The sequence below is a fragment of the Berghia stephanieae genome, chromosome 15, assembly GCF_034508935.2.
Source record: "Berghia stephanieae isolate SIO BIC M18660-M18661 chromosome 15, UCSD_Bste_1.3, whole genome shotgun sequence".
NCBI lineage: Eukaryota > Metazoa > Mollusca > Gastropoda > Nudibranchia > Aeolidiidae > Berghia > Berghia stephanieae.
The window spans coordinates 19,821,432-19,833,675 of NC_088374.1; the positions used below are offsets into that span (position 1 = coordinate 19,821,432).

Genomic DNA, 12,244 nt, shown 5'->3' on the forward strand with positions numbered 1-12,244 from the left:
AGAATTACTCATAAAGGCGGATGGCAAAAACAAATAACAAAGACCCGAGTGACGTCAATTTCGAACTATCTATAAATCTCTATCACTTTGAAACGACAGACGATTTTCAAGGAAGGATCAATTTACGCCCGATCCCCTTCAAACAAAAGCTCGAATACGATTGGCCAATCCGCGTCGTCGTTTGATTGGCTGAACCATATTCTAATGTAAACCCGTTGCTAACAACGGAAATCCCTTTTTCATCCAACTACCCGTTTCTGTACCTTATAGACTCCCACTGTGTTCACGCTAAAGGTAAGGTAAATATTTATGTCATTGAGTTTTTTATATAGCGCAATATCAACTAATACTACTCAAAGCTTTTTACAAGGGGCAGCTGGCCAACAGCAAGACGTAAGATCTAGGAATTGACGTGACGCCTGTTAGGCGATATTACAATTTCTGTTGTGCAAAGACAACGCTGTTAAAAAGCGAGGTACTCATTTTACACATGCGTATCGTGAGAGATTGTGAGTAAAGAGCCTTTTATTCAAAAGACTCAACTATGCGCCGAGCGATGCTCGAACCCAGGACATTCCGATCCGAAAGCGAGTGTCATACCACTAGACCACATAGGCGCACAATGTAATAATATGGTCTTGTGATATGACACTCTGCCTTCGGATACGAAAGTCGTGAGTTCGAGTCCCACTTTAGGCGGCACATAGTCGATCCCACGGAGAAAGCACTTTTCACACAGTCTATCACCGTACTCGGGTGTAAAATGAGTACCTCACCGTTAGTAGCATTGTCTCTCTTGAAAAAAATTGTAATATCACTTGAAGGCGTCGTGTCAGGTATTACATGTTAAGTGTTGCTGTTGGTTAAAGACTGCGTGTAAAGCGCGTTGAGCACGTTTATTGGAAATTGCGCTTGATAATGCTCACTTTTTTTAATAATTTTATTTATGGTCAACCCTGAAAACGGCATTATGCTAGGACACTTTATCGATGCTAGGCGTTTAGGTAAAATTTCATAACATCCATCAGCCGGTATAAACGTACAAGCACCCAAACTATGTGCAACCTCAGACATTTATAGTCTGGTTGACGCAATTTATTGTGATCTAATCATTAAAAAGTGACCGTTTTGAAACAGTAACAAAGAAAGAACTGACGTTACTTCCGTTCCATCTATAGATACTGTGCTCTTGGCTAAGAAACTCACAAAAATGCCATCCGGAAGAGAAACGGACCAACACATGAAACAATAACAAAGACCTGTTTGACTTCAACTTCCGTTCTATCTATAGATTGAATCTGTTGTAAAAGTGTGACATTTCGGTTATGTTTATATTATAGTATTATATTAAGAGCTATTCTGCTATAGAGAGAATGAAGTTAACGTCACTCGGGTCTTTGTTATTGTTTTTTTTTTTTTTTTTTTTTTTTTGTCATCCGTGTGTATGAGTAATTCTCACTAAACTATTAACCAGACTGTAATCTCTCACGGTTACACATGGTTTTGGTGGTGTTACGCTATACTTACGGATGGCAATGTTTTGAGCTTCTTAGCCAACAGCAAACGATCCATATCCTTTAAATATAAAATAGCTTTTTTTAAAAAGAAAAAAAGAAATATACCAAACACGAAACTGAACTTTTCGCGCTCAAAAACCATTCTTCGGACAAGAACAAAAACAAAAACATGAACAGCGAAGATAAATGACGTGTCGCTAATTTCTCTGCCGACCAATTTATTGGTTGTTCATTTTCGTGTGTTTTCTTTTTTTGTTTTTTTGTTGTTTTTTTCGGTTTTTTTTTTTTTAACGAAACCCGCCAAAACCCGTCCCAAGCTCACTACCCACTGCTGTCTACTTCCCATGTCCTTATCGGGCTTTGTCGGGTTCCGTCGGGTTTCCCAAAAAAAAAGAAAGACCCGTTTTGTTTTGTTTTAAATTGTATTTATGTTTTCATTTGGATTTCTTGTTGGTTACTGAAGAAAGGTATTGAGCCCGAAACGTTCTATGTTTGGTATTGTGTTCTTTTATTCTTTAGCTCTTATATTCATTTTTATTCATTACTTTGTATAGTCTTTTTACATTTTACTTCTATCAGTTTCGTATCACTTTAAACTCATGTCTCTCTCTCGAATAAATATTTAATATCGGCTAACACACATTTGAACATCCAAAAGATCTTCTTTTTCAGTGACACCATGGATTGGTGGATAAGCTGTTTGACTCTGAACTTAAGGTTCGAGAGTTCAAATCCCGGCAGGGTTAACTTTTTTTTTTTTTTCAAGTACCACGTCTGTGCCAGACATCGGTGATCATGGTACGCCATTCATCTCTCTGTTCAGATAACCTCAAAAAAAAAACTAATATTACTCTTCTCTTTCTTTGTCACCCAGCTGTTCAAACTATTCAAATATGTTTTTCTTGGACTACCTTTACTCTTTTTACCTTCTATCTTTCCTGTGAGAGAAAGATGTTCAATATTTTTATGTCAATTAAGGTGCCCTAAAAATTGGTAACAACAAGAGTAGAAAAGTGCCAGAAGACAATAGAGAATAACAATTTTCGCGGCGGTGGTGGGGTTTGAACCCGCGACCTTATTGGTACGACAATTCCGCCTGGCCGGTGAGAGTGTGACTCTACCGTATGAGCTATCCACGAATACAAAAATATTCGTATCAAACTCAGGTCATTCCTAGAGCTCTCTCTCTCTCTCACCGACTTCTGGAGACCGCGGGTTCGCCACACAACCATCGCAAAAATTACCTGGCCAGCAGTTAAGCTTAATAGCCAATATTCTCAAAGCAAACATATAACATAGAAACGATTGAGACATTGGGTATGTTCCGGTATATGGGGTGAATTTTTAATTCAGAAAAGTGAGTGGAGCAGGCACTTATGTTGGTAACAACAAGAGATGAAGTGAGTAGAAAAGTGCCAGAAGACAATAGAGAATAAAAATTTTCGCGGAGGTGGTGGGGTTTGAACCCGCGACCTTATTGGTACGACAACTCCGCCTGGCCGGTGAGAGTGTGACTCTACCGTATGAGCTATCCACGAATACAAATTGCATTTGTCTTTTTCTTATTGTACTTATTAATAACCTTTTAGTTTCAGCTTGCTCTAATACTTCCTGATTAGTTTTCTTCTGTCCATGATATTCGTAACATCCTTCTAAGAAACGACATTTCTGCTGCCTCCAGTTTCGTTCTAATGTCTTCTGTAATTGTCCAACTTTCACAGCCCTAACAAGATGAAGCACATATTTCATTGTAAATTATATTTTCCAGTATTGACTCTTTAAACCTAAGCTTTAACATAGCGCAATATCCACTTGATCTGCTCAAAGCGCTTTACAATGTGCACCTCACCAATAGAACACATACGATTGTAGAACTAGTCATGACGCCTGTTAGGAGATATGACTTAGTTTCACAATGTCATGAGCATCTTTTAAAAATGAACCCTTTCCATACCAACTATAGGAAACATATCACATCCGTTACGATACAACCTACATTTGTTTTGTTCAAATTACTTTTGCACGTCATACAATTTAAAGATATCTATTGTTGTATATCTTGTGTTGCTAATTAAATTATTTATCACAGGAACTTACTTCTAAGTTTGTTTGAGTGATAAAAAATACATGTTTTGTTTTAGTTGAATGTGAAGTCTTGGGGAAAATCCTGAAAATGGCTCGTAAGGAGAGAGATAAAATTAATTGAAAATGAACGTTAATGACACATTCCATGATTTTATTGAAAATGAACGTTGATGACACATTCCATGATTTTATTGAAAATGAACGTTAATGACACATTCCATGATTTTATTGAAAATGAACGTCGATGACACATTCCATGATTTTATTGAAAATGAACGTTGATTGCACATTCCATGATTTTATTGAAAAAGAACGTTGATGACAAATAAGCATTTTGGAGTATTATTTAACCAGTACAGTTATGCGGTCTAGTGATATGATATTCACTTTCGAATAGGAAGGTCCTGGTTGCAAGCCTCGCTCAGTGCATAGTTGAGTCCTCGCCAAAAGAAAATTTACTCACAATCTCTTAGCGTACTCATGTGAAAAATCAGTACCTGGCCGTTAGCAGCGTTGTGTCTGTCCGGAAAAGACAAAAATGTAATACCGCCTATTAGGCGTCAAGTCTCCTCCTACATGCTAAGTTTTGGTGTAGGCCAGGGACCCCTTGTAATATGCTTTGAGCACGTTTAGTGGGTATTGCGCTATATAAGAGCTCATTTTTTAAAATCAATATTGAGGTAAATTGTATATTTCTATATCAACTATAGCCAGTACAATTTCTATATTCTAGAAACTATGAGCCCAAACAGAAAACAGCATTTTTTTTATAGATGAAAAGAAAAAAAAAGAAAAAACACAAACCAATACAATAAAATAATAAATAAAAATAAATAAATAATAAATAAATAAATAAACACATAAATAAATAAATAAATAAATAAATAGATAAATAAATAAATAAATAAATAAATAAATAAATAAATAAATCATTCGTTCGATACAAAATTTGTTGGTAAGTCCAAATGTAACATTACATAAACCTCATACTATCACCGGTCTTAACAATCGTGTTATCCCAGCCTCCTACCACCTCAACTAATCCCTTCCATCCCCCCCCCCAAACCCCCGGAATCTCTCAATCAGCAGTATCAATCTCGCACACATCAACCCATCAATCTACTTATCAATCCTTCAATCAATTCGCCAATCAACCCTTTGAGTAATATGAGAAAGGTCACGTCTGATTTCGAATAAAATTGAGATTTAGCTTATATATATATATATATATATATATATATATATATATATATATATATATATATATATATATATATATATATATATATATATAACCGAGACATACGAGCAAGAATAACTTAAGCCAAACAGGCCTTCATGGACCTGGGAAACATTTTGAAAAACAAACAGATGTCGTTCGGGATTAGATTCCGAGTCTTGAAGTGCTACGTGTGGCCAATCTTGTTATACGGATGCGAAAGCTGGACTACAAATGCAGAAACACAAAAGAACATTGAAGCTTTTGAAATGTGGTGCTTGAGAAGGATGCAGAGAATATCGTATACTGCACACAAAACGAACGAAGAAGTGCTAAAACAAACATACCAACAAAGGAAACTAATGCCCTTAATAGTGGATCGACAACTATCCTTTTTCGGACACATAGTAAGGAAAGATAAGAATGAATACCTGGCAAGTTGTGGAAAAATACCTGGTAAACGCGCCCGGGGGAGACAAAGAAAAACACTCATAGACCAACTGAAGGGCTTCACCAACCTAACAATCCAAGAGCTGTTTGAAAAAGCAAGAGACAGGGAGGAATGGAGAGAGATAATTCATGCAGTATCCGAAGCCTGGACCAGGCATGGAACCTAGAAAAAGAAGAAGATATATTTAACTTGAGCTATTTTGTTTAGCGCAATATCCCCCAAACATGCTTAACCATCAGCTTACTAACAATTGGTTACAACCAACAATTTTATCATTCTGATTGCTATTGCACAATACAAAATTAAGAGAAAATTCGTTGTTATAGCTATGACAACTTGACACTGTATTATAGAGCTCATTTTGCTGAACAATATTGTGTATAGAATGTACTCGTTGGTTTTCTGTTTGAGTAGGTAAATTATATATTTGTGTTGGGTGGGTGCGACGTTTTGGGGGAAAACTTTGAAAATGGGATGTAAGGAGAGAGTTAAAGCTCTTTTCAGGGAGATCCATGACCAACAGGAAATGCTTAACTTGTAGGACGTGTCATGACGCCTGTTAAGCGATATTACAAGTTTTCCGACAGAGGCAACGCTCTTATCGACCAGGTGCTCATTTTACACCAGAGTATGGTGATAGAATGTAAGTAAAAAGCATTTTCAAGGACTCAACTCTACGCCAAGCGAGGCTCGAACCCACAACTTTCCGATCCGAATTCGAGTGTCATATCACGAGACCACGCAGAGTAAACGATCTGAATTTTCCTGTTTCCACAACTCGTTGAGAATTATATGCAAGTCTGATAACCCAATTCTATTGGGCTCATTGTGGAAACAAAAATCTCGAAAAAAGAATGACGCAAAACAAAGACCAATTCAAAAATGGTAAACGGCCCATAATTGCGTTCTGATGTCCGACCTTCATATGTGTACACGTCGATCTAGCCAATATTTTCAAGGTCCCCTAATTTGTCATTGGCATCCTAAGAAGAACGCAATGTTTTTTGTTTTGTTTTTTTGCGTAAAGTTATGTTTCTTTCGATCCTCTTTGTTCGATTGTTTACAGTGGCGTGGCATGCTTACAGTATAAGGTGGTGCCAGAATCAGAAGAAAATGGCTTAAAACGTGTTATATTTGTAAATACAAACGAAAGAAAAAAATATATATATACAGAAAAGACTTACTCAAATAAGTAAGAGACGGTGTATTTACCATTTCTCAGTTTTATTATTTTCTTTAAATGCTGTAATCCATTTTTAAAAGATGGATGCGGTGCCAGGCACCAAATTAATCAGTATCGTCACGCACCTGATTGTTTATTTTTTTGCGTTTGATCATGTTCTTGTTCTTGTTTAGTTTTATATGTTTGTTGATGAATTTTATTATGGCAATAGTAGAATACTTTCGCCACCAAAGAAAAAGCAAAGCAAACAAGAACTTCAAATTAAGATTAAACTATTTGCATCAAACAGACGTGTACATATATGCAGGTCTGATATCCGAACTCGATTAAGGCCCTAATTTAATGGAAAGTATTTCACGTTTTTTTAAAAATAAGATTTTCAATATAACAATGAGCCCATAGAGAATTGGGTTGTCAGACCTGGCAAAAATAGGATTCAACAGTCTAAAGTCAATGAGCAACTTGTTTCTAAACAGAGAAAATCGGTACATTTTGTTTTTCTTAAAAAACAAAAACAAAAACAAACTCCATTCTGGCTAGCAATTTTAATCAGAATGGATAAAAGTCAAAACATGATCATAGTTCTAATATTTGATGTACACTGGATACACTTTGATGCTTGTCGGAGAGGTATTTCATAATAAGGGCTTCCGCCGTTGTTACGTTCGTTTAGAACCAGTTATTATGTTATTATGCGTTATTACGAGGGAAGTGACGCCACGCCTCTTGACGCCTATTAAACGTCGTATCAAACGCATTCAACTCTCTCATGGTCACATCATAATGAAATGAAACTATGCATTTTCTTACGGGTGGATTAAAGAGAATTATTAAGAAACTGTTGAACTGGGATCTCATTCGACTTGGATTAAAGATTAATTAGAGTAACGCATCGTCTGCCATCCTTTGTAAAACTGTGTGCGCAGCACCGTGGGTGGGATGGGTGATGAGGGATGGGGGGGGGTCGTGTGTTGCAATTAGATTCAATAGTCTGATATCACGTCGCCCAGCTACGGCGGCCATCGTGGTTTTAAACAAAGAAAATAAGTACATTTAATTATTAAAGCTGGCTAGAACTTTTCATAAGACATATTATTATGACTTGCGATCAGAATGTGTAAAATCAAAACATGATCAGAGTCATAATGTTTTGTTTTCTTCTGGATACGCTTTTATGCTCGTCGGAGAAATATTTCATAAGGGCGTCCGCCATTGTTCCCATAGTTTAGAGCCTGTTACTAAGTTACAATGCGTCATTACGAGGGAAGTGACGTTATGACTGCTGAAGCGTATTAAACATTACACCTAATTTATTGTTTGTATTATAGAGTTAGTCATAAAAACGAGTTTAAACAGCATTACTTGGGTTCATTCAAAAACAACAACTGTAACAAACATCAGAATATGGAAGTGAGTGGCCATGGCCACTTGCACATGACGTGGAACAGCAATCGTTAAATTATAGCCTGACACTGATCAAAAATGAAGTCAAAAGACTAGTCTGGCCATAAAAGAAAACAAATCGTGAGTTGTATTCAATAGTTCAACCAATGAAATAACTTGTTTCCTTGAGCTCTACTAACGGCAACTCATTAGACGGTGCAAAAACCTAAAATAAAATGAAGTCAAACGGTAAGTCCTAATCTTAACATATAGCCTGACACAAGAACCCTCTAGGACTGGCAGTTTGACATCTTTTTTTTTGTTTAGGTTTGTGTAGCGTCTTGTGAGTTGTCGTTAGTAGAGATCAAGGAAACACGTTAATTCATTTGTTGAATTATTGCATACATCTGACGTTTGTTTTTCTTTGTAGCCAAAGACTAGTATTTTGACGACATTTTTAATATCAGTTTTGGGCTATAGATATAATGAACATGACGTCACTCTGGTGTGTGTTTTGTCACCCGTCCCCGTTTATGAGTAATTCTCTCATAACTGTACTAACCAGACTATTAACGTTCAATATTACACATAGTTTTGTGTGTTGGCAATGTTGTGAGTTTCAGGATAGCAATGTTGTGACCTTCTTAGCCAAGATATAGATGGTATGCGCTTGGCTAAGAAGCTCATAACATTGCCATCCGGAAGTATAATGGACCAACACACAAACTCTGTGTAACCATGAACTTTTATAGTCTGGTTAATACAGTTCAGTGAGAATAACTCACAAACGCGGATGGCAAAATATAACAACAAAGGCTTTAGTGACGTCATCTTCGAACTATCTTTTCATTCTTTTGTCTGACGTCATTTTTTTAGTTTGTGCACTCATGAGTTGTCGTTAGTAGAGCTCATGGAAACAAGTGATTCCATTGGTTGAACTATTGAATAAAACTCACGATTTGTTTTATTTTGTGGCCAAAGACTGGCATTTTGACGTCATTTTTTGGTCATTGTCAGCGGAGCTATCTATAAAAACAAAGACAACACAGCACCTAATTACTCTTCACTAGTCGTAACGTCACTTCCTTCCTAATGACGCAGGAAGGTAACAGTAACACTGGCTCTAAACTATCGGAACACTGGCGGACGCCCGTATGAAATATTTCCCCGGCGAGCATAAAAGCGTATCTAGATGGGAAAAAAAAACGACATAAATTTGATCATGTTTTGACTTTTACACATTCTGATCACAAGACATATGAAAAGTTCTAGCCAGCATGAAGAATAAAAACTAATGATTTTCTTTGTTTAGATCTAAGATGGCCGCCGTTGCCGGACGGCGTGACATCAGACTACTGAATCCAATTCGTTTTTGCCACATGGAATTTTTAACGCGCAACTGTGATTTAAATTAAATACTACCTTTAAATATATACTCAGACATATTGATATATAAAGTGTTGCTATTGGTTCTTGGTTGTATATTATTTTACATTTCTGTGCATTTGCATAATATATATATATATATATATATATATATATATATATATATATATATATATATATATATAAATCATAAATTATGCCTTTTGCCCCACGATATTATAAGACATTGTCGTCTGGGGATTCCACGAAGAAATATAGATAACTCATCAAACAAGATGTCTGATGTCAACAGGAATTGTTGTCCAAGTGAGCAAATTGGGGGTTAATCTTGCTCAAGGAAAATAAAAACGAAAGTGCCTGAAGCGGGGCTCGAACCCGGATCATACGGATCACAGTGCAATATATATATATATATATATATATATATTTATATATATATATTTATATATATGTGTGTGTATAAATATATACATATATATATATATATATATATGTTTATAAATATATATATAATATATATATATATATATATATATATATATATATATATATATATATATATATATATATATACACACATCCAAATACAGATAAACTTGAACCTTGACACAAACATACAAATCATACAAAAAGACAAGATAACAAACTATAATCAATGAGAAAATCTCTAGTCTGTCCAGAGCCTTCTAATTCTGTCTGAACATCAGTAACACTCTACTGACATTTGCTTGATATGTACGTGGACATTGTCCATCCTACACGGTTATTGACCCGTTGAAAATGCCATCCTGTGATGGACAGATAATCAGTAGACCACAAGAAAGAAAATTATATATCTGAAATGTTGAAATTTGGTTTCTCTATTTTTGTTATCAATACTTAGTCTAGATATATTTGTTTCTGACGTTTTTTTTTGTTATATTTGTTATTAATTGTTAATATCATAGTGATAAAAGTCATTTTTTTTCCTTCTCCTTCTCCTCTTCCTCCTCATCCTCATCCTCATCCTCATCCCCATCATCCTCCTCCTCATCTACTTCTACGTTTTCTTCTTCTTCTTCTTCTTCTTCTTCTTCTTCTTCTTCTTCTTCTTCTTCTTCTTCTTCTTCTTCTTCTTCTTCTTCTTCTTCTTCTTCTTCTTCTTCTTCTTCTTCTTCTTCTTCTGCTTCTTCTTTTTCTTCATTTTCCAAGAAATAATAACATCCCCCAAATTATCCACCAGCCTCAAATAGGGATCGAACCTCAGACATCCTAGTTACCGGTCAGACGTGTTGCCATCACACCACAGAGTATGGTTAAATCTTTAGCTTTTTGGAGGTTTTATATAGAACACTATCTACTTAACGTTAACGTTCTCAAAGCGCTTTACAATTGGCACTGCCAAACAGCAACGTGTAACAAATAAAACGACACATTACGCCTGTTAGACGATGTTTCCATTGTTCCGACATAGACAACGCTTGTATCGGCTAGGTACTCATTTTACACCTCAGTATGGCGAGAGAATGTGAGTAAAGAGCCTTTTCCGAGGACTCAACTATGCGCCGCACCCAGGACATTCCGAGCCGAAACCGTGTGTCTTTCCACAAGACCACATAGCCGAACATTCTATGGCTATTGATGCTCTGCATGTCTGTAAAAATAATTATAACATTCCACCAACCGGATATGACGTACCAACACACAAAACTATGTGTAAACTTCAGCATTTATAATCTGATTGGTATAAGTAAGTGAGAACTAATCCCCAACATGTGTAAAACAATAAAAAAAAATGAGCGACTGGAATCTTTTCCCCTCTATATTCGTCATTAGGGTAGCATCTTATTGTATTTGTCACTTTCTTAATAAATCATGTGTAAACCATATTCGATGAAATAATGTTTTATATATCTAATATTTTACTGATTAATTTCTTTTCCAGTAAAAAAAAAAAAGAATCTAGACTGAACAATCACAAACGATCACATAATACAAGAACAGATCACACAGTATCTAGTCTACAGTAGCCCACACAGTATCTACAGTAGCCCACACAGTATCTACAGTAGCCCACACAGTATCTGCAGTAGCCCACACAGTATCTACAGTAGCCCACACAGTATCTACAGTAGCCCACACAGTATCTACAGTAGCCCACACAATATCTACAGTAGCCCACACAGTATCTACAGTAGCCTACACAGTATCTACAGTAGCTCACACAGTATCTACAGTAGCCCACACAGTATCTACAGTAGCCCACACAGTATCTACAGTAGCCCACACAGTATCTACAGTTGCCCACACAGTATCTACAGTAGCCCACACAATATCTACAGTTGCCCACACAGTATCTACAGTAGCCCACACAGTATCTACAGTAGCCCACACAGTATCTACTGTAGCCCACACAGTATCTACAGTAGCCCACACAGTATCTACAGTAGCCCACACAATATCTACAGTAGCCCACACAGTATCTACAGTAGCCCACACAGTATCTACAGTAGCCCACACAGTATCTACAGTAGCCCACACAGTATCTACAGTAGCCCACACAGTATCTACAGTAACCCACACAGTATCTACAGTAGCCCACACAATATCTACAGTAGCCCACACAGTATCTACAGTAGCCCACACAGTATCTACAGTAGCCCACACAGTATCTACAGTAGCCCACACAGTATCTACAGTAGCCCACACAGTATCTACAGTAGCCCACACAGTATCTACAGTAGCCCACACAATATCTACAGTAGCCCACACAGTATCTACAGTAGCCCACACAGTATCTACAGTAGCCCACACAGTGTCTACAGTAGCCCACACAGTATCTACAGTAGCCCACACAGTATCTACAGTAGCCCACACAATATCTACAGTAGTCCACACAGTATCTACAGTAGCCCACACAGTATCTACAGTAGCCCACACAGTATCTACAGTAGCCCACACATTATCTACAGTAGCCCACACAGTATCTACAGTAGCCCACACAGTATCTACAGTAGCCCACACAATATCTACAGTAGCCC

At 36.8% G+C, this 12,244-nt stretch overlaps 1 protein-coding gene across 1 annotated transcript in view; it reads left to right on the forward strand.

Annotated features, from left to right (window-relative positions):
- Positions 1 to 204: 204 nt before the first annotated feature.
- The window catches only part of LOC144960644 (uncharacterized), a 28,877-nt gene continuing 16,837 nt past the window's right edge, over positions 205 to 12,244 (forward strand). Inside the window, exon 1 of the mRNA XM_078893880.1 lies at positions 205 to 293. The gene's annotated coding sequence lies outside the window, so the exon portion shown is untranslated. The remainder of the gene's footprint in view (positions 294 to 12,244) is intronic.